The 22,585-nt window shown below is 38.3% G+C and overlaps 1 pseudogene; it reads left to right on the forward strand.

Moving 5' to 3' along the window:
- Positions 1–2,194: 2,194 nt before the first annotated feature.
- LOC101596817 lies at positions 2,195–22,133 on the forward strand (annotated as a pseudogene).
- Positions 22,134–22,585: the final 452 nt, after the last annotated feature.

Genomic DNA, 22,585 nt, shown 5'->3' on the forward strand with positions numbered 1-22,585 from the left:
CTTTAAGCCTTCTATTTAAGTTTGCTCATACTTCATCTACATACTTTAACCTTACAATTTGTCTAACTATTCTGTGACAATCTTCTTTATCAAACTAATATCCAACATTTAAAGTTTCTTCTTCAGTTTATCCATTTATCTAGTTTATTTCATTATAATTATCAGCAAAACTTTTATTGTCTTATCATTATACCTTTCAATATGATCATTTAAGTATTTATTTCTTTTGCCTTCAAAAGGCTCATTGAAATAATCTTTTATAGAAATGTAGACTAGACTTACATTATTTACTCAGAATATACATATAAATTGTATCATTTGTTGACTTTTGGAGCCTCTTTTTATCAGCTTTCTGAAATACTTATTTTAAAAAATATGGAAGCAGATTAGAACATTATTAGATGTTTTAGAAATTTTCTGACAAATTCAGTATTGAGTGCTTCTCAATCTGAAGAAAAACCTTGGGGCTATTGTCTGTGAGCAGTTTCATAGAAGCATAGAGACATAAAGTAAACTTAAAACAGTTACACATTTCTTATAATAAGTCCACATCTGTCTGCAGCAATTTGGGATTCACCTATCATCATGTTGGGACCAGGACCCTGAGATTCCCTGTGTCTGTAGCTCCCACTGGCTGTGCAAGGCAGGGAAGCAAAGAAAGCAGAGCCATCAGGGATTTCCTTGGGGTGGCATAAGCCCAGAGAGGTTTGTGCCTGGTCTTTCTGTCCTACTCTAGGGCGATCTGGCCATCATTGTAGGTCAAGCCCTGTTGAAAAGGACTAAGTGACACATTGTAATTGCAGGTGTCTGCTCATGTGCAATTCCCATTTTATATTTGCCTTGGAGAGCTGCCCCAGCTGCAGCATGTGAGGAGAGCAAGACAAATGAGTTTTCCCAAGTTTATAGCTCTTGCCTGGGACTGGCCCCCAAATTTAGCTCTTTCTGATTGACCTTTTTGCCCCTGGGAAGCACAACAGAATAGCATAACCCTTCTCTGAAAGTGTGGAGGGGCTTCCCTCCTCTTCGGGTAGGAATACAGTTGGGTTTAGATCTTGAGTGACTTTCATCATATTTATTTAATTCAGAAGCATTTATAAACCTTGCAGTGAGACTTTTATCTTGGCTTGATTTTTCTATCATTTAATGTTTTCTTCAGTGTCAGGCCCCAGAGTGTTGGAATTCCCCAGTAGCCCAGACAACATTATCTCCTTTTACCACCACCACCATCTCCCCTTCTGTGGGCTTGGGTTTTGCCAGTTTTAAGCTCTGCCAGCCAGTGCCTCATTACTGGAGCGTGAGCTAGGAGGCAGCTGTGGGGGGGTGAGCTCTGGCCTTCAAGCTTCGCCTTTGTTCTGACTCTAGTTCAGTGTTTGATTTTTTTTTTTTTCTTTTTCCCTGGAATAGTTTTGGATTCCTCTCTGGGCTACAGGGCAGCTCCCTGCTCTTGCCATTTTTTAACTATTAGGAATAGAATTATCTTGCATTTTTCTCTGTGTATAATCTTAGTTACTCTCAGTTCTTCCTCTGGGGACCATTCAACATTAAAAGCTGGTCTTCCTAATTTACAGAGGCCTTTAATTTTTCTGATGTCATCTTAGTATTATAATCTCCTGAATATTCCCTTCTGAAGTATGATTTGTTTTTGGCTATGCAGCCTAGGACACTGGGCTTGGTGCAGAAGTTCCCCCCCAATTAATTTCCCACTGTGTTAGTGTTGTAGAACAGACACAAAGTCATATGCATAGAGCTCACAGCCCTATGCATAATTGTACACACATTCATATCATGTGCACTTTTCATACAGATTCCAGATGGCCATCTCCCCCTCGCATATTCATTCATTCATTCATTCAGAGTTTCAAGAATATTTCTTATCTAATCCCAATCATAACCCTGATTTAGCTCGTTATAGAGACTGAACTACATCTTAATGTAGCTAGTGAGACCAAATACCATCGGTCAACCTGACAGAAAGAGGGCTGTCACCCTGCAGCAGTATCAAGGCTCAAGGATTCTTCCTTTTGTGAGGATCAATCTGCACTGGCTCCTACGACCTGACTATTCAGTTTCCAGTTTCCCCCAGGAGTTCTTGTCTGGTCCAGAAGTCTGGCTCAGGCACACCTTCTTATAATCAGGAACTCTGGTCTGAGGCTTCACAGTATCCTTGGAGCACCTGGAAGGGGACCCTGCAATCATGTCAGAATATATTTCCCAGCTCCAGGCACCTTTGGAAATCTGGAAGGCCAAGGAGCAGCAGTCCTGCATGACCAACCAGAGTCATGGTGAAGGAAAAATTGCAGGGGCCTTCAGAGATGTTGTAGAAATGCTCTGGAAAGATCATTCCAATTCCAGGATGAGTAAAAGTAAAGGAGTTTATTACCTAGGTGCCAAAAAGCTTGAGGTAGCCCTCTAAAGAAGGCCCTGGACAGAGATTTTTATTTCTATTTCATAGTTTTCATAGCCAAGGGGAGGGGTAAGTGAACAAACAGCATATGGCAATTTGCATATCAATCATTCCTGTAGTCCGGTTACCCTAACAATGTATTCTATTTTACTTTGTTTTAGCCTAAACTATATATCCTTCTTATCATCCCTTTGGGCCTTTTCTGGACAGTTCCTTCTTTGGGTTTTTTTCATCTGCTAACAAAGATAAGTTTTAACTCTTCAGCAATTACCTCTTAAAGTAACTCAGTGAGTCAGTTCAACTTTTAGATTTAACTCTTCAGCAATTAACTCTTAAAGTAACTCACTGAATCAGTTCAACTTTTAGATTCTTTTCTACCACAGACACAGAGAAAGGAAGAGAGAGGATGGACATGCCAGGGCCTTGAGCTACTACAAACAAACTTGATGCATGTGTTACTTTGTGCATCTGGCTTATGTGGGACCCGGAGAATCAAAGTTGGATCCTTAGGCTTTGCAGGCAAGCATCTTAGCAGATAAGCCATTTTTCTGGCCCTTGTTTGTTTCTAATCTTTATTCTCCTCTTGAAAAGCAATATGAGGGCTGGAGAGATAGGTTACTGGTTAAGGCATTTGTCTGCAATCCAAAGGATCCTGGTTTGACTCTGTAGGACCCATGTTAGCCAGATGCACAATGGAGTGAATGCATCTGGAGTTCATTTACAGTGGCTGGAGGCCATTACTGCATTCATTCTTTCTCTGTCTTTCTCTCTCTTTCTCTCAAGCACAAAAATAAATATATTTACAAAAATATAATTTGAAATTTCAATGTTTTGGTTTTTTAATTTTGTATCTACATTTTTTAATTGAAATATTCATTTGTGGGGCTGTGTTGCAGTTAGCTTCATATTGCTGGCAAACAACATCCACCCAAAAGCAGCTTGTGGGCGGAATGGGTTTATTTTGCTTGCAGATTTGAGGAGAAAATTCAGTGATAACAGGCAAAATGATGGCATGAGCAGAGGCTGGACATCACCTCCTTGTTAATTATCAGGTAGACAATAGAAGCAGAGGAGTGTGCCAAATACTGGCCAGAGGAAGCTGGCTGTAGCACCCAATAGTCTGCCTCTAACAACATAACCCTCCAGGAAACTCCAATTCCCAAATTGCCCACAGATGGGGAGCAAGCATTTGGGGGAAACCTAATTTAAACCATGAAAAGCTGTAATTTGTATCTTGTAGAAATATAATTTTATGCCTGTTCTTCCTTTTCTATAAATCAAGTATGTGATATTTCCCCTACTACTTTTCATACTTAACCACATATTTTCCTTCTCATTCTTACTTTATCCCATTTGTATCCCTTTGTCATTGCATCTCCACATTACTGCTAATATATATTACTACTCCTGGCTGTGAAGAGATTAAAACTACATTATTATAACTAGTATCCTGATCATACCCAAGTGAAGTATATGCATCTCCCTCCTACAGAACCACCAGGGCTGTGTTGATAACCATACTTATTATTGCAGTAACATCTCTCTCTAACACAAATTTAGGTAAAGAAAACCCATCAAAAGGCTCTCGTCAAATATATCAAACAAACACAAACAGTGGGAAAATGGGGAAAATTATAAACATGGGAACGTGTACGTCCCAACCAATGTGCAAAATACAACAACGGAATACAAAAATCAAGAGATAACATTTACACCACTACACTTCTGCAAGCTGAATACTTCCCATTGCCTAATACAAAGATAACAAGATAGCCAAATTCCAGAAAAAGATTTCCAATTCCATTTTTAAATAGGATCAATGACCACACCATGTTCTCAAACATTTAAAGAAATCAGTTGAGCACTTAAGACAAGAAAGTTACATGAGCCATTCAGAATTAGATAAGACAGTTATCAAAGTAGATGAAGTAATCAGTAATCTTGGAAAAATAATAATAAAACATATAGAAAAAGTTTCAGCAAATAAATTGATGCTGCAAAGGAACCAAACATAAATGACAAAAAATAAAATAATTAATAACATAAAATAAAATCAGAAAAGGCTAATAAGAAGAAAGAGACTCATGAATGTCAGGCAAAGCCAAGACAACACACACACACACACACACACACACACACACACATTCAACAGGAATGGACAAAACTTTCAGGAACTTAGGGATACTGCCAAAAGAACAAATATAAGTCATGGGGGTGGATGTAAATGCTGAGATTAAGTGTAAAGGTTTAGACAATATTTTCTCTTTTTTGGTTTATTTTTATTTATTTATTTGAGAATGACAGAGATAGAAAGAGGTAGATAGAGAAAAAGAGAGAAAATGGCCTCTAGCCACCAGGGCCTCTAAGCACTACAAATGAACTTCAGATGCACGTTCCACCTTGTGTATCTGGCTTACGTGGGTCCTGGGAAATGGAACTTCAAACTGGGGTCCCTAGGCTTCACAGGCAAGTGCTTAACCAGTACGTCATCTCTCTATCCCTAGACAATATTTTTCTAAAATAAAAAAAAAAAAAAACCAAAAACATTGCAGCCATAAAGTAACCAAACTTAGAGAAATAAACAAACATTCAAACACAAGAAAAAATTAGAACCCCAAATAAATATAACAAGGGTGGGACGTCTTTGATACATACCATGGGGAAAATCTCAAAAATACAAATCAGAGCTGGAGAGATGGGTTAGTGGCTAAGCGTTTGCCTGTGAAGTTTAAGGACCCCAGTTTGAGGCTCAGTTCCCCAGCACCCATGTTAGCCAGATGCACAAGGGGATGCATGCATGTGGAGTTTGTTTGCAGTGGCCGGAAGCCCTGGTGTGCCCAGTCTTTCTCTCTCTTTCTCTGTCTGTCGCTCTCAAATAAATAAATAAAATAAACAAAAAAATATAACTCAAACAAAGAAAGTAATATTAATGTTTCATGGAGAAAAATAATAACTCGGAAACAAGCATAACATACATCTGGAAAAATACACGTTTTGTGACTTCCAGATAACTTGGTAGATTAGACATCTTACCAGTGAGCCTAGAAAAATAAAATAACCAAGGTAACACACAAGCACTTTTGCTGTACATGAGAAGGTCTGTAAAATAACTTTAAGCCCAGTGGGATCTCTGTGGGAAATCCCATGATAGCAGCTGTGCATGTCTGCCTTCCCTGCAGGACAAAGTAATACTGGCCATCAGGAAGTACATTCATCTTAAACACAAATCTCGCAGGTTCAGAAGAATTTGAAGCAGAGAGGGGCCAGGTGGAGTCCAATGGAAACACTAGACATCAGACCATATCCCTTCCCCTATATGCTATCATCACTGGTAACACAGAGACTGTGAGTAAGGCAAAGGATCCCATTCTCCCCATCCAAACACAGCATGGAACTAAAACCAAGCTGAGAGAGCGCTGAGGGAATTGACTTCTCAAGTCAATGCAGGTGGTTTAGACACTGGCCCAGAGAGATGGTTTAGTTGTTAAAGCCCTTGCCTGTGAAGCCTAAGGATCCATGTTGTATCTTTATCCAGATCTCACATAAGCCAGATGCACAAAGGTGGGCAAGCAAAAGGTTGCACATGCCTACTAGGTGGTTCAAACGTCTGGAGTTCGATTGTAGTGGCTGAGGCCCTGGTGGGCCAATAATCCCCCCCCCTCTCTCTCTCTCTCTCTCTCATTTACTTTCACTCTCATTCTCACTCTCTCTAAAAATAAAAGATAAAAATAAAAAAGTAAATGGAGGCCTGCCTATTTTTGCATGCCTTTTGTCCCAGCACTCCTAAGGCTTCATTAGGCATATCACTATGAGTTCAAAGTGAGCCTGGGACTACAGACTGACTTCCAGGTCGCCCCATCCTTCTGGTTCAGTAGACTAGAAATAAAAGTGAAAATTACACTTCTGTTTCAGTGTAATTTGCTAAATAAAATATCAGAGGGTGGGAAAGAATTCAAAATCCACCCCACCAAGGAAGAAATAGGGACCTTATAGTTCTCATTTTTCCACTTTAATGTATGTTTAGTATGCTTTGACTTTTTGTCTGTTTGCTGTGATTAACTTCTGTCATTCTTAGTATACTTCATTTTTTTTAATATTTAAATTTATGTATTTATTTATAAGAGAGAAAGACAGAGAGAGAGACAGAATGGGAGCACCAGGGCCTCTAGCTACTGCAAATGAACTCCAGACACATGCAACACTATGCACATCTGGCTTACTTTGGTACTGGAGAGTTGAACCTGGGTCCTTGAGTTTTGAGAGTACCTTAACCACTAAGCCATTTTACAAGCCCAATGACTGAATTTTGATAGTTTCCATGTTCAAATATGGGTCTATCATGATCAGATTGACCAAGTTTTCACAAGGATCTGGAAGCAGAGATACTTATATGAAACTGACTTCGTGATTTTTAAAGTTGGCAACTTGTTCAGTTAAAAAAAAAAAACATTGTGTAAGCCAAACAAAACATGAATGCAAGCTGGCTTTGGTTCATGGCAGGTCAGTTCATATATATATTTCATATATCTATATTTTAATCTCAACTCATGCATTTTTATCTCATAATGGATTTGCCCTTGCTTGTACATTGCTACATTAAGTTCTAGAGTTTTTCCCAGTCTATAATTCAGCAGTCTACTGGTCCATTTCCAGCACACAACTTATACACTACAGTGTCTCACTCATTCTATCCTATTCCTCTTTCTATTATCCTTATCCTCTTTTTAGATACATAACTAAAAACCTCCATAAGTTACCGACCTCTTTGGATATTTACAGAATCCAGATTTTTCCTTCCCGGATAATTGTTCTTCCTGAGCCTTTTTCTAGGTTAATATGACAAGTCTAGCTTAATATAATGAATTCCTATTCTCACACCCCAATTCTCACACACGTCTAACTTCAGTAACTAAGTTACTAATATACTTCATTCTGTACTAGTTTAATTACCCTCAGTTATTGAAGTCAAAGGGAAAACTCTCCTTAATTAGGTAATGTGACCTTTACTTAGTGAGCTAGCAGCTGTGGTTACTCTTGGATGTGATATTCTACTCTAGTGGTTTCAGGTACTTTCATCTCCTTAACTGAAAATAAGATTTCAAGTCTATGCACCTAAGAATATAGCTAAATAAAAATACAATCAATGGAATAACCTGAGATACATAAATCACAAAGCAGTGAAATAAAAACATGAAAATTCATAAAAATTTGACTTTATAAAACATACTAATTCCACAGAAATGACCTCCATTAACAATGAACTAGATGAAATATCAGAGAATTTGAAGAGACAATACACTGACATATATGTGTTCATTATTATTGCATGAATCCCAAGAGACTATGCACACATGCATGCAAACAAACCAGCTGAACAGCAATGTAAGGAGGTTGATACAAGATATCAAAGAGGGATTCAGTAAAGAGACATAAATACTGGGGGGATAAAATGCTACAATAATGGAAACATAAAACATAGTAAGTAGAAAATAGATTCTAGGGATTAGGCCTCTCTCAGTTGAATATTCAGCAAAGATTTTCTCCCATTCTCTGGGTAATCTTTTGGCTTTGCTTATTGTATGCTTGTTTGTCAAGAAACTCTTCAGCTTCATGTGATCCCATTGGTTGAGTGACTGTTTAAGATCCTGTGCTACTGGGGTTTTGTTTAGGAAGTCTTTCTATATTCATATGTCATGGAAAGATCCTCCTATATTTTCTTTCAGTAGTAGCCAAGTTTCTGGTCTTATATTAAGGTCTTTGATCCATTTGGACTTGAGTGTTGTGCTTTGCGAAATGTATGGTTCAAGTTTCAGTTTCCTGCATATGGTTATCCAATTTGTCCAGTACCAATTATTGAAGATACTGTCTTGTTTTCCAGCCTATATTGTTAGAGCCTTTATCAAATATCAGGTAGCTATAGTTGCTTGACCCAAAGTCTGGGTCCTCAATTCTATTCCATTGGTCTATATGCCTATTTTTATGCCAGTACCATGCTGTTTTTTATTACTATGGCTTTGTAATATAGCTTTAAGATCAGGTATGGTGATGCCTCCAGAGGTATTTCTTTTGCTGAGGATATGATTGGATATCCACAGCATTTTGCCTTTCCATATGAACTTTAAGATCATTTTTTCTATCTCTGTGAAGAACAATGTTGGTATTTTAATTGGAGTTACATTAAATCTGTATATTGCCTTTGGTGGAATTGCCATCTTCATAATGTTAATTCTGCCTATCCAGGAGCATGGGAAGTCTTTCCATTTTCTCAAGTCATCTTCAATTTCTAAATAAACTCAAATCAAAACCTTACCAGTAGAATGGATTTAGGAAAGGACACAATATTTTAGTCTGAAGACAAGATGGAGGTATTGAAATAAGGACAAAGATAAATTAATAAGAAGAGATGAGTAAGATTTTCAAGACATTTAAGACATTATGTCCACATCAAGGAATCATAGGCATTGAAGCAAGGAATTTCATTATACAAGTATAATATAAGTTGTTGATAAAATCATAGAGGAAAATTTCCAAAACTTAGGAAAAGAAAAGTCAATATGGATATAGTAGGTATTTAAAAATAAAAACAGTCAATACGACTTCCGGCCAAGATGACAACCGCCTAGCTGTGCTGCAGATACCGGGGAAAGAAAGGCAAGAAATTAAGGGTTATCAGGGTCTTCTTGCCAGTGGGAGGGCACAGAGTGGAGAAAAACAGGGAAGCATGCATGCCCCCTCGGGTGGGTAGTCTCCCCCCACACATACAGCCGCCACGCAGCGCACCCTGTGCCCCGCACCCCACATCCTGCGCCCTGTGCCCCGCACCACACGCCACGCTGCTGTGCTCCGATCGCGCGCCCACCAGCCTGCTGCACTGACGTGGGGACCTCCACCATTGTGCTCTGATCACGCTCACTGGCCCGCCATGCTGTCCTTGGTTTGCACGCCTGTGGGGGCCACCTCTGTCATGATTAGGCGGATCCCAGACCTTCTGCTGCTGTGCTCCCATCGCTTGCCTACCGGCCGGCCTCTACTGTGTACTGATCCCATGCCCACATCAGCAGCCTCTGCACTACAATTGCACGTGCACTGGGCCCAGTCCCACAGCAAGGGCCACACAAGTCCACACTGAGTCACTAACGCCTGATCAGGTGCCATCCCCTACCTGTCCATCGCCACCCATCCCCCACTCCCCTGAGGCGGAAGAGTTCAGACTGTTTGCAGGTCCCAGTGTTCCCAGCCAGAGTTTGGGCAGCGTCAGGGCTTGCTACCTCAGTCCCCTTTCAAACTCGAAGTCAGGCAGCTTTGGTGCATTGCTGGGTAAGAATTCAGGCAACTTTGGTGCCCCTGTCACGCTTTGGCAAGAGAAAACAAAAACTCAGGCTGCTTGCAAATGCCCCAGGCTGCCTTGGATTCTCATTAAGTTAGATCCCAGGCTGCTCCACCCACCTACCTGCCCATACACTGACATGGGTAGACCACAGCGCAAAAGAAAAAAACATCTAAAATAAAATGCAAGAAAATCCAGACAGATCACCCAGTCCAACAAGGATTACATCTAACCAAAACAGAGAAGAGTGTTTAGGATCAGAACATCAAGTGGAAGCTATGAGCAATGCAACCCTGACCAACCTACTGCTAGAAATTGCAGGAAAGCTACAAAGGACAGATAATCGTGTGGATGCTACCATCACTAAGCTAGAGCAATATGATAAGACACTGGAAGGAATTCAAATAGAGCTAGGAGAGTTGAGGGAGAGTGAAAAAAAAAGAGGACCTTAAAAATCAGCTAGTCATACTAAATGAAAACATTAAAAAATGCAAGAATCATCAAGAAAATAAGAAAGTGAGGTGAAAGGGGAGCTGGACAGAGTAATGGAAGTGATACATAGGAAAGTAGTAGAAAATGCAAACTTAATTGAACAAGTCCAAAACTCACTAGAGGCTCTCAAGAATAGAGTCAGTGAAGTGGAAGATAGAAACTCTAATCTGGAAGACAGGATGGAAGAAATAGTTCAAGAGTCCAAACATTTCAGTAAGTTCAAAAGTTCCTGTGAACAGAACATGAGGGAATTGTGGGATACACTTAAACGTCCTAATCTCAGAATCATTGGAATACCAGAAGGAGAAGAATTTCAGACCAAAGGCATGGAGAACTTATTTAACATAATAATTGAAGAAAACTTCCCTAATCTCTTAAAAGAAAGGCCTATTAAGATACAAGAAGCAAACAGAACACCTAACCAACTAGACCAAAGGAGAAACTCCCCAAGACATATTATCATTAAGACTCTGAACATTGACACCAAAGATAAAATCCTAAAAGCAGCTAGGGAAAAACAGCTCAACACTTTCAAAGGAAACCCCATCAGAATTACTTCAGACTTCTCAATGAAAACCCTGAAAGCTAGAAGGGCCTGGAATTCAAATCTCCAAAATCTAAGAAACTACGGCTTCCAACCTGAACTACTCTACCCGGCAAAAGCCTCCCTTATAATAGATGGTGAAAGGAAAACTTTCCATGACAAAACTCAGCTTTACAATTATATGAACACAAAATCAAACCTACAGAAAGTATTCTAGGAAATTCTCCACAGAGAAGAAACAAATAACCAAACACAAATGCCTACAAGAAGAAGATCACAGCAACCAAACCCAGAGTAGACACAAAAAAATTCAAATTCCATGGAAATGCCAACACACCTCTACCACCACAAGATGGCAGGGATCAAATCAAATCTCACAGTCATCACCCTAAATATTAATGGCCTTAATTCACCCATCAAGAGATACAAGCTAACAGGGTGGATCAAAAAATTAGACTCCTCAATCTGCTGCCTTCAAGAAACCCACCTTACCACTAAAGACAAACCTCCTCAGGGTGAAAGGGTGGAAAACAATATTCCAAGCAAATGGGAATAAGAAACAAGCAGGTGTAGCTATATTAATATCAGATACAATTGACTTCAAACCAAAAACAATCAAAAAAGACAAAGAAGGCTACTTCCTACTTATAAAGGGAACAATCCATCAGGAGGATATTACAATCATAAATCTATATGCACCAAACACAGGGCACCACAGTTCATGAAACAAAACCTACTTGACAATAAAACAGAAATAACCACCAACACCATCATAGCTGGGGACTTTAACACACCATTTTCAATAATAGACAGATCATCCAAACAGAAGCTCAACAGGGAAGTAAGAGAGCTCAACAAAACCATAGAGCACTTAGACCTAACAGACATCTACAGAACTTTCCATCCCAAATCCGCAGACTACACATTCTTCTAGCAGCTCATGGAACATTCTCTAAAATAGACCATATACTGGGGCACAAGACTGCCTCCACCTATTTAGGAAAATCGACATAATTCCCTGCATGACATTAGATCATAATGCCATATTCCTAGAAATCAACAACAAAATGATCAACAGGAACCCCAATGGCAACTGGAATCTGAATACCACACTCTTAAACAATAAATGGATAGTGGATGAAATAAAAAATGAAATTGCAAAATTCCTGGAATTGAATGACAATGAGAACACATCATACCAAAACTTATGGGACACAATGAAGGCAGTCCTCAGGGGAAAATTCATAGCACTCAAAGCCTTCATAAAAAAGACAGAAAGATCCCAAATCAATAGCCTAACCATCCACCTAAAGGCATTGGAAAAACAAGAAAAATCCAACCCAAAGAGCTCCAGAAGGAAAGAAATAATTTAAATCAGAGCAGAAATTAATGAATTGGAAACCAAGGAAACAATTAAGGCAATTGACAAAACAAAGAGCTGGTTCTTTGAAAAATAAAGAAGATTGACAAACCTCTGGCCAATTTGATCAAGCAAAAAAAGGAGAAACTCCAAATTAACAAAATTCGAAATGAAAAAGGAGAGATCACAACAGACATAAATGAAATCGGCAGAATCATCAGGACTTATTTCAAAACCTCTACTCCACAAAACTGGAAAATGTGGAGGAGATGGATAAATTCCTGGATGCATATCATCTACCAAAGCTAAACTCAGAGGAGATTAATCACCTCAATGAACCCATCACACTCATGGAGATTGAAAAAGTAATAAAAATCCTCCCAAAAAAGGACCACATGGATTCCTAGCTGAATTTTATCAAACTTTCATGGAAGAACTCAAACCAATCTTCCTAAAACTGTGCCACACAATTGAAAAGAGGGAAAGCTACCCAACTCCTTCTATGGAGCTAATTTCACCCTAATCCCAAAAGCAGGCAGAGATGCCACAAGAAAAGAAAACTACTGGCCTATTTCCCTAATGAACATAGCTGCAAAGATCCTGAACAAAATACTCGCAAACCGAATCCAACAACACATCAAAAGCATTATCCACCTTGACGAAGTGGGATTTATCCCAGGAACACAAGGGTGGTTCAACATACGAAAATCTGTCAATGTAATACACTACATAAATAAGCTTAAACATAAAAACCACATGATCATTTCGATAGATGCAGAAAAGTCCTTTGACAAGATACAACATCACTTCATGATTGAAACATTGGAGAGAATCGGCATGGCAAGTTCACATCTTAACATAATAAAGGCAATATACAATGCTCCAAAGGCCCAAATAATACTTCATGGAGAGAGACTGGAGGAATTCCCATTGAGATCAGTAACAAGACAGGGATGTCCTCTCTCACCTCTGCTTTTCAATATAGTTCTGGTAGTCCTACTCCAAGCAATAAGACAGGAGAAGGAAATAAAAGGGATACAATTTGGAAAGGAAGTAGTTAAGTTAGCTCTATTTGCTGATGACATGATTGTATATGTAAGAGACCCCAGAGACTCCATACCAAAACTCCTGAAGGTGATTAACTCCTATAGCAAAGTAGCAGGATACAAAATCTATGCACAAAAATCAGTTGCATTTCTGTATGCAAATGACAAAGATACAGAAAAAGAAATAAAGAACATAGTCCTATTTTCAATAGCAACAAAAAAAAAAATACCTTGGAATAACGTTAACCAAGGAAGTAAAATATCTATACAACGAAAATATAAAAACTCTCAAAAAAGAAATTGACGAGGACTTGAGAAGATGGGAAGACCTCCCATGCTCCTGGATAGGCAGAATTAACACTGTGAAGATGACAATCATACCAAAGGCAATATATAGATTTAACGCAGTTCCAATTAAAATCCCTACAGTGTTCTTCACAGAGATAGAAAAAATGATCTCAAATTTCATATGGAAAGGCAGAAGGCCTTGCATATCCAAACATATCCTCAGCAAAAGAAATACTTCTGGTGGCATCACCATACCTGATCTAAAGCTATACTACAAAGCCATAGTAATAAAAGCAGCATGGTACTGGCATAAAAACAGGAGTATAGACCGATGGAATAGACTTGAGGACCCAGATTTTGGGTCAAGCAACTATAGCTACTTGATATTCGACAAAGGCCTGAACAATATAGGCTGGAAAAAAGATAGCATCTTCAACAAATGGTGCTGGACAAACTGGATAACCACATGCAGGAAACGAAAACTTGATCCATACATATCACCATGCACTCCACTCAAATCCAAATGGATCAAAGACCTCAACATAAAACCAGAAAGTCAAATTCTACTGGAAGAAAATTTAGGAAGTACTTTCCATGATATAGGAATGGAAAAAGACTTCCTGAAGAAAACCCCAGTGGCTCAAGTTCTTAAATAGTCACTCAACCAATGGTATCATATGAAGCTGAAGAGTTTCTTTACAGACAAGCATATAATAAGCAAAGCCAATAGAATACCCACAGAATGGGAGAAAATATTTGCAGGTTATCCAACTGATAGAGGCCTTATCTCTAGAATTTACAAAGAACTCAAAAGTCTAAACAATAGGAAGACAAACACCCCACTCACAAATTGGGGCACAGAGTTGAACAGGCAATTCACAGAGGAAGATATACAAATGGCAAACTCACACTTAAGGAAATGTTCATCATCTCTAATCATCAGAGGTTCCACCTTACCCCAATAAGGATAGCCAACATGAAAAAATCAAATGAAAATAAATGCTGGCGAGGATGTGGAGAAGCAGGGACACTCATTCACTGTTGGTGGGAATGCAGGATGGTACAACCACTTTGGAAAGCAATATGGAGACTCCTGAAAATCTGAGTATAGAAATACTAACAGACCCAGTTATACCCTTACTGGGCATCTACCCTAAAACCTTCAAACCACAGGACAGAGAGATTTGCTCAACCATGTTTGTAGCGGCTCAATTCATAATAGCTAAAAGCTGGAATCAACCCAGATGTCCATCATTAGAAGAATTGATAACAAAGATGTGTTATATCTACACAATGGAATTGTATACAGCAGTAAGAAAAAACGACATAAAGAAATTTGAGGAAAAATGGTTGAACCTGGAACAGATCATTCTCAGTGAACTTACCCAATCACAGAAAAAAAATCGACACATAGTCTCACTCATCTACAACCTGAATCTACCCAAGATACCTTACCTACCTAGCAAGCACCTCATGGTCTAGACAATAGGATGGATGGGGAGGGCTGGAGGGCATCGAAGGGTGGAAAACAGTAATCTGGACCCAAGCAGCAATGGTACCATAAAATTCTACTTCCTAAAAGACAGACCAAATGGCTGAACCTTCACTAGACCCTTACAGGAAACACCTGAACCACAAGACACTGGAGAGGGTAGGATCAAGACTAACCTAAATCTTCTACATCTTCCCTCCCTCTGACCCCCCCATCTCTCTCTTCTATAACTGTTGTATATTAGTTATGCTTTTCCTCAATTTCTTAGTGGGCACTGACCTGTAACCTCCACTTCCAGCTAGGGCTACTATCCACAATGAGCTTTTGATCAGAGAAACTTACAAGGTTTCCCAAAACAATGACAGACTTCTGTCAGAGTACTTGATGACCCACCAAAGGCCAGTGGTAAGACCCTATTGCTGAAGACTCCATACGCAGCTGACACATGAAATGGAATGGCATGGCTGGAAGCCAGGAGAGAGTTAGTCCCCAGAGAGTCAGCGTGTCTAGTGCCAGAAGGTGCTACATGGGCGACTGGAGGAAATGACCAATATCTGTCCAAGCAACTCATTGTCTAACCTAATTAGCAACAAATAATCTAATGTGATGCCCACACAAGTGCAATAGTGGCACACAGCCATGGTGAGGAACCAACTGCTCTTGATTGGGCTAACTGATACCCTCAGTGGTACTAGACCCATAGCTGGAGCTGGGAAGCAAGTCAGAACCATATCCAAACACAAGCCCACTCTACAATATCAAGCTACCATCAATCATGGGGTACAAGAGGGCCTACACCTATCAAACTCTCTATCAACAAAGTAAGTGTTTTCTCAATTTTCTGGGTGCTAACTTACTCTCTGTTGGAGAATCTGCTTTTTTTTTTTTTTCAGATAGATGCAGATCCTAAGGAAAGAGCTGCCCCAACATACCTCAAAAGGGGCACAACTGAAACTAAGGACTATTGGGGAAACAAGCAAGGGTGATGTTTTCCTGATGAACTGGATACCAGTACAAAGGGGAAGGAGACCAACACAGAGAAAAATCAACTTCTACCAAATCAGAGAGCCAGAGCCTCAGAGGCCCCCAACAACTCAGCACTGAAGCAGACCAAAAATGAAACCAACATGACTCAGGGAAATTTTGCGGAAGAGGGGGCGGAAAGAATATCAGAGTCACATGTTGGGTCATGATTTGCAGAGACATTTATCGTACCAAGAACTGTGGGCTAACTCCACAATGCACAACCCATTTACATCAACAAGGAGGGTCCAATGGGAGGGGGTAGACCATAGATGAGCCTAAACAATTTTACCAAACTGCCGTATTTGCTGAAAAGAAAACTAATAAATTAAATTTAAAAAAAATAGAAAACAAAAAATAAAACAGTCAATACCAGTAAAGATGTTTCTTTAAGGATACTTATTTTTTGTTTATTTGCAAGGAGAGAGGGGAGAGAAGGGAGAGAGAGACAGAATATGAGCATGCACCAGGGCCTCTAACCAACAATCTCCAAATGCTTGTACCACCTTTTGCTTCTGGCTTTATATGGGTACTGAGGAATTGAACCTGAGTCATTAGGCTTTTCTGGCAAGCACCTTAACCACTGAGCAATTGTTTCAGCATTCTTTTAGGACTTAGTGTATTTATAGTTACTACTACTAAACATATAGAACAGGGGAACTATTGAATGTTGCAACAGAAAAAAAAAAAGTCTCTCATAAAGGTAGGCATATTCAGTAACAACACACTTATATTAGAAAGTTTAAAGGCCAGGAATCATTGGATTGACATATTTCACATAGTGCAAGACAACTACCAACTCATACTGCTATATACAGCAAAGCTATATTTTACAATAGAAGGAGAAAAAAACGTTCTATGATAAACCCAAGCTAAAGGAATTCATGAGCACTAACGCACATTTCCAAAGAAACTTGAAGAAGGGTTTAAACTAAAGAGATTATAAATCCAAAGGAAATAATACACCACTCTGATATTACATGGTGAATTTCAGGTCAACCTGGGCTATGATAACACCCTGCCTCAAAAAACAACAAAAACAAAAAATGAACAGATGCAACCTTACAATATAACAATGGAAGATAATATATCAAGAAAATAAAGTCAGAAAAAAATCAGAACTTGTTACACTGATAAATGGAACAACACGTAAGGAGGATATTGTAATTCCAGGTATATATTGACTGAATGTAGCTACACCAAAGCACATAAACCAAACATTATTAATATAATGTCATAGACAAACCCTAGTGCAACAGTAGTGGGCAACTTCATTATACAGCTCTCACCTAAAAACATACAATCCCAGCAAAAATAAATAAATAAACAGAGGAACCCATCTATATTACTTCTGGACATATACCCAAAGATCCTATATTCTATTAATATACTTGCACAATAATTTTCATTACTCTTCTACCACAATGGCTAGGAAATAACATTAACCTAAATTGTTGTGTTCATTAAAGCTATGTCTTAAAACAGGAGAAATAGGAACATTTGTAGACTCTATAAATTAACACAATTCATGGCACCCAAGAAAATATATAAAAGAGTCTCATAAGTCAAAGAAGAAGAAGACAGACAGTGTCTTCAATAAAAGCACAGGAAGTAATATATGCCATGACATGACTAAATGAAACATGGAGAGATAAAACTGAATTATCATATCCAATATTGTAATCCAAAAGAACACAGCAAAACAAACTAAAAGTATTTAGAATATTTAGAAAAAGGTCAGACATGTTAATTAAATGAGCAATCCATTGAGAACATAAAACCATTATAAATATTTTTTATAAATTATAAATATTACCCCATAATTTAAGACTCCTAATTTTATAAAATGAGCACTATAGAGCATGAAAACTCACACAGGTTTTGAAACAATAATAGTGAGACATCAGCATTCCACACTCATCTTTAAATAGGTCTACAAAACTAAATATCAGCTAAGAAATTATAGAGATTTATTAAGCCATAAATCAAGTGAACTTAACAAATATATATATAGAATATTCCAGTTACCAGATGAGGAATATACCTGCCTACAAATTTCTGTAAAGTTTTTATATTATAGGTAACAAAACTAGCCCTACCAAATACAAAAATGTTGAAATAATGTCTTGTATTTTATTAGACCAATGTTGAACTAAACTAGAAATCAACAATAATAAATTCAAAACTAAACTTGGAGGCAGAAATATTCACTTTGAAACAATCACCATGAAGAAACCAGGGAGGAAAAAAGTTCTCGAGTCAAAAAAAAAAAAAATGTTGGAGATATGGATTAGCAGTTAAGGCACTTGCCATAAAAGCCTAAGGACCCATGTTTGACTCTCCAGATACCATCTATGCCAGGTGCACCAAGATGAGGCACGTGTAAGGTCATATAGGCCCACTACGTAATGCATATGTGCGAGGTTCGAATTTAGTGGTTGAGGCCTTGATGTGCCAACTCTCTCTTTTGCTCTCTCTCTCTAAAAAGAAAAGAAAATGCTAGCATAGTCTATCAAATCCTCTGGGATAAAAATATGATAATTATAAGTGGAATTATTTTAGGAATCTACAAAAGGCAAAATTGAATTGAAAGCATAAGAAAATTGATTTTAAAATCACAATAATATATCTGATAACCCATTGAAACAACAAAATGAATGTTACCAAATTGTGACAAAAATTGAGAATAACTGGGGTATTCATATACTAACAATGGGAATACAAAATAATGTGAATGATTTTAAATAAAGTGACACTTTCTCATAAAGTTAAACATTTAGATCTTGAAACATCGCTTTATTCACACTGAACTCTGCAAAATATTGAGTGCATTGTATAAAGAAATGTTTACAATTGTGCACTCTCAGCCCCTATCAAAATACAGCTCATCACCATGTCCACAGAAAATAACCTTGTGCCTCTTTTCCATTAATATTCTGCAGTTGTCTAGCATGAATGAGGCTATGGGTTCAATCAGCAACACAAAGCAAAGCAAAACCATCAAACAAAAATCCTTTAATATTATTTTACACAGTAATCATTATAGCAAGCTGTCTCTGTAATGATCAATATTATAAATAATCCTGACCATCAGTAGAATGGTTCATCAAATTGTTGTATATTTACACTTTCTCAAGGCATTGAAATGACTAACATTACAGGCATAGATAAATCAGTATTTTCTGGAAGACTAGTAAATAAAAAATGTACAGGTTATATGAATCACGACAGATGATGTCTTAAAGAAGAAAGGCTTACATGTCATCAAAAACAGTCAAGAAAAACAATGAGCCTGTGGCTGCCATTGTGATGACAATGTCTCTCTCTGTATGTGTGTGTGTGTGTGTGTGTGTGTGTGTGTGTGTGTGTGTGTGTGTAGACAGAGAGGGAGGGAGAAGGAGAAAGAAAGTGTAAATGCATGAGAACTAGTCAATTAGCTCTATTCTGGAAACTCTCCTGGGAGAGAAGAAATGCTACAAGATTTTTATGGCCTAGGATGATAAGCAAATTCTGAAGATTAATAATTAGTTAAATGTCTAGATATATACACTGTATGTAGCTTTTAGTGCGTTAAAATATAAATGTTTTTACCCAATACTTGCTTTTGGGGGCCATTGTTTGAATCATTAGTATTCCACAAAGTCCAATGTGCTATGAGTTTTGCTTCTGACAACTTTGAGCTATTGGTAAAAGACAACATCTCTAGGAATTGGGGCCTAGTGGGAGCTTTTAGGTCACTGGTGGTATGTCCTCAAAGAAAATGATGCGAACCTAGTCTATTCCTATTTTACATACACACATGAGGTAAACTGCTTGTCTTTTTCCTCCTTTCTATGCCTGTGTCCCTCCAAGATATTTAAAGCACAGACCTCAAACCAACAGGGTTATCAAATTCATGGATTAAATCCTTCAAAACTGTGAAAAAAGTAAGGTACTTTTTTTTTCTTTTAAAGTTAATAATTCTCATAGTTTTACAGTAATGGAATGCTAGCATAAAGACTATTTACAAGTATATTAATGTTAATAATTGTCCCCCAGAAGAACATTAATGGGAAATAGGCAAGAGGTTATTTTCTGTGAACATGGTGATGACCTTCATATTGATAGTGGCTGAGATTACATGATTTTAAACATTTCTTTATATAATGCACTTAATATTACAAAGAGTTCAATGCCAAATTTCCGTCATACAAAACAAAACTGTGTATAAACACTAACATTTAGGTTATTGTTATATTCTGTGAAGTGATTGCATTCTAAAGATAACTTACTTGCATCATAGACTTCACCAAAAGTTATCATTATAATGAGAGCTATAGTCTTCCTGTTTAAAAATAAAATTACTTTTGTGGAAATAAGAACATTAGAATATGTGCTATAGTAGTGGGATACAATTGATATCATTAATAAGAATTCATATTTGGGGGTGGAGAAATGGCTTAGCAGTTAAGCACTTGCCTGTGAAGCCTAAGGACCCCAGTTCAAGGCTTGATTCCCCAGGACCCATGTTACCCAGATGCACAAGGGGACACATGTGTCTGGACTTCATTTGCAGTGGTTGGAGGCCCTGGTACACCCATTCTCTCTCTCTCTTTCTGCCTCTTTCTGTGTCTGTTGCTCTCAAATAAATAAATAAATAATAAACAAAAAAATAAAATAAAAAAGAATTCATGTTTGGGTCTGGATGAGCACGTTGTAAGAAGTTCTACCCTTCCTTTGGCTCTTACATTCTTTCCACCACCTACTCAGCAATGGACCCTGAGCCTTGGAAACTGTGATAGAGATTTTGCAGTGCTGAGCACTCCGCTGTCACTTCTTTCCAGTACCATGATGTCTTCTGAGTCATCCCAAGGTCACTGCCATCTGAAATGAGAAGGTTGTCTACCAAAAGTGAGAGTGCCATTAACATATGGGTATGAAAATTAAGAGAAGTGCTTATTGGGCAGTTTGATGAGCATAGTATATACATTTAGCCAGACAGCAACAGACGCTATACCCCTAGGGCTCATGACTACCCCTGTTGTAGGTTTTCAATATCAAGGATGTATTCCCTCCTGTGGAGCAGGCCTCCAGTCCAATTAGAGGGTAATAGTTTTCTACCATGACAGATGTGCTACTATTGCACCTATTGGCTCATTTGGCCTGGCTGGCAAAATATAAGGCTTACAGTGTCCACTGTTGAGTATCTTCACTGGTGATTTCTCTCTCTCTCCCACTGAGCTGAATGCAAAATGGCTTCTTCCAGCTTTCTGTCAGCTATTCTATATGGAGGAGGTTATCAGCTCAGTTCCAGCAGGATTTCTCAGTCACCTTGAAGCCCAAGTATGTGGAGTCTTCAGCAATAGGGTCTTACCATCTTTTCCTGGTGAGAAACCAAGGGCTTTGGCAATGTCCTGTAATGTTTTGGGAACATCATGGACCTCCCTAGCCAAAAAATCACTAGAAGATATCCCATCCCTGGAACTGAAAATTTTCTAGTAACAATCTATGGCTCCTGCGTGTTCCCATTGTCCAAAAAAGTAGGTTTCCATATGATTTATTTACAGCCTCTTATTTTCACAGTGCCTACACTACCTACACAAGACAATCATAATAGGAGGAAAAGATCATGACATCAAAATAAAAGAGAAACTGCCTTTAGCGGCCATCCCCATAGTGGTAGCTGCCAAAGTGAACTTCAATCACTTTGTGACTTCTGATCGAAGCAAGAACCATAAAAGACATTTCAATGCATCTTCCCATGTCCAGAGGAAGGTTATGTCTTCCCCTCTTTCCAAAGAGCTGAGACAGAAGTACAATGTTGTTCTATGCCTATCTGAAAGGATGATGAAGTTCAGGTGGTACGAGGACACTATAAAGGTCAGCAGATCGGCAAAGTAGTCCAGGTGTACAGGAAGAAATATGTCATCTACATTGAACGGGTACAGAGGGAAAAGGCTAATGGCACAACTGTCCATGTGGGCATTCACCCCACCAAGGTGGTGATCACAGGCTAAAACTGGATAAAGATCGCAAGAAGATCCTGGAACGGAAAGCCAAATCTTGCCAAGTAGGAAAGGAAAAGGGCAAATACAAGGAGGAAACACTTGAGAAGATGCAGGAGTAGAGCCGTCTTGTGTACAGTTTTCACTGAACACTTAAGGTTAAATGATCCTGGCCATCAAAAAAAAAATAACTAAATAAAAGAGAAACTGCTTGAGAGGGGGAGGGGAGATGATGGAGAATGGAGTTTCAAAGGGGAAAGTGGTGTAAGGGAGGGTATTACCATGGAATATTGTCTACAATCATGGTAGTTGTTAATAAAAAAAAAATTAAAATTAAAAAAAAACTTCCTGTTTGACTGAATGTAGATGAAATTATATCAATGAATTTATAAATATAGAAAGTACATATAAGGTTATCTGATGAAAGTATCTATTAACATATCAATCAACAAATTAGTGTTTATATCTTGTCTTACATATAATACATGTAATGTAAAGAAATAAGCTTTCAAATACAGCTACTTTTAAGGATAACATAATGAAATTATGAAATCAAACTTAGACATTGTTTTGAAAGAGAAAGAGCCCAAAAATCACACACTTATCAAACAAGACATGGTGGTCA

This window comes from Jaculus jaculus, chromosome 1 (assembly GCF_020740685.1).
Source record: "Jaculus jaculus isolate mJacJac1 chromosome 1, mJacJac1.mat.Y.cur, whole genome shotgun sequence".
NCBI lineage: Eukaryota > Metazoa > Chordata > Mammalia > Rodentia > Dipodidae > Jaculus > Jaculus jaculus.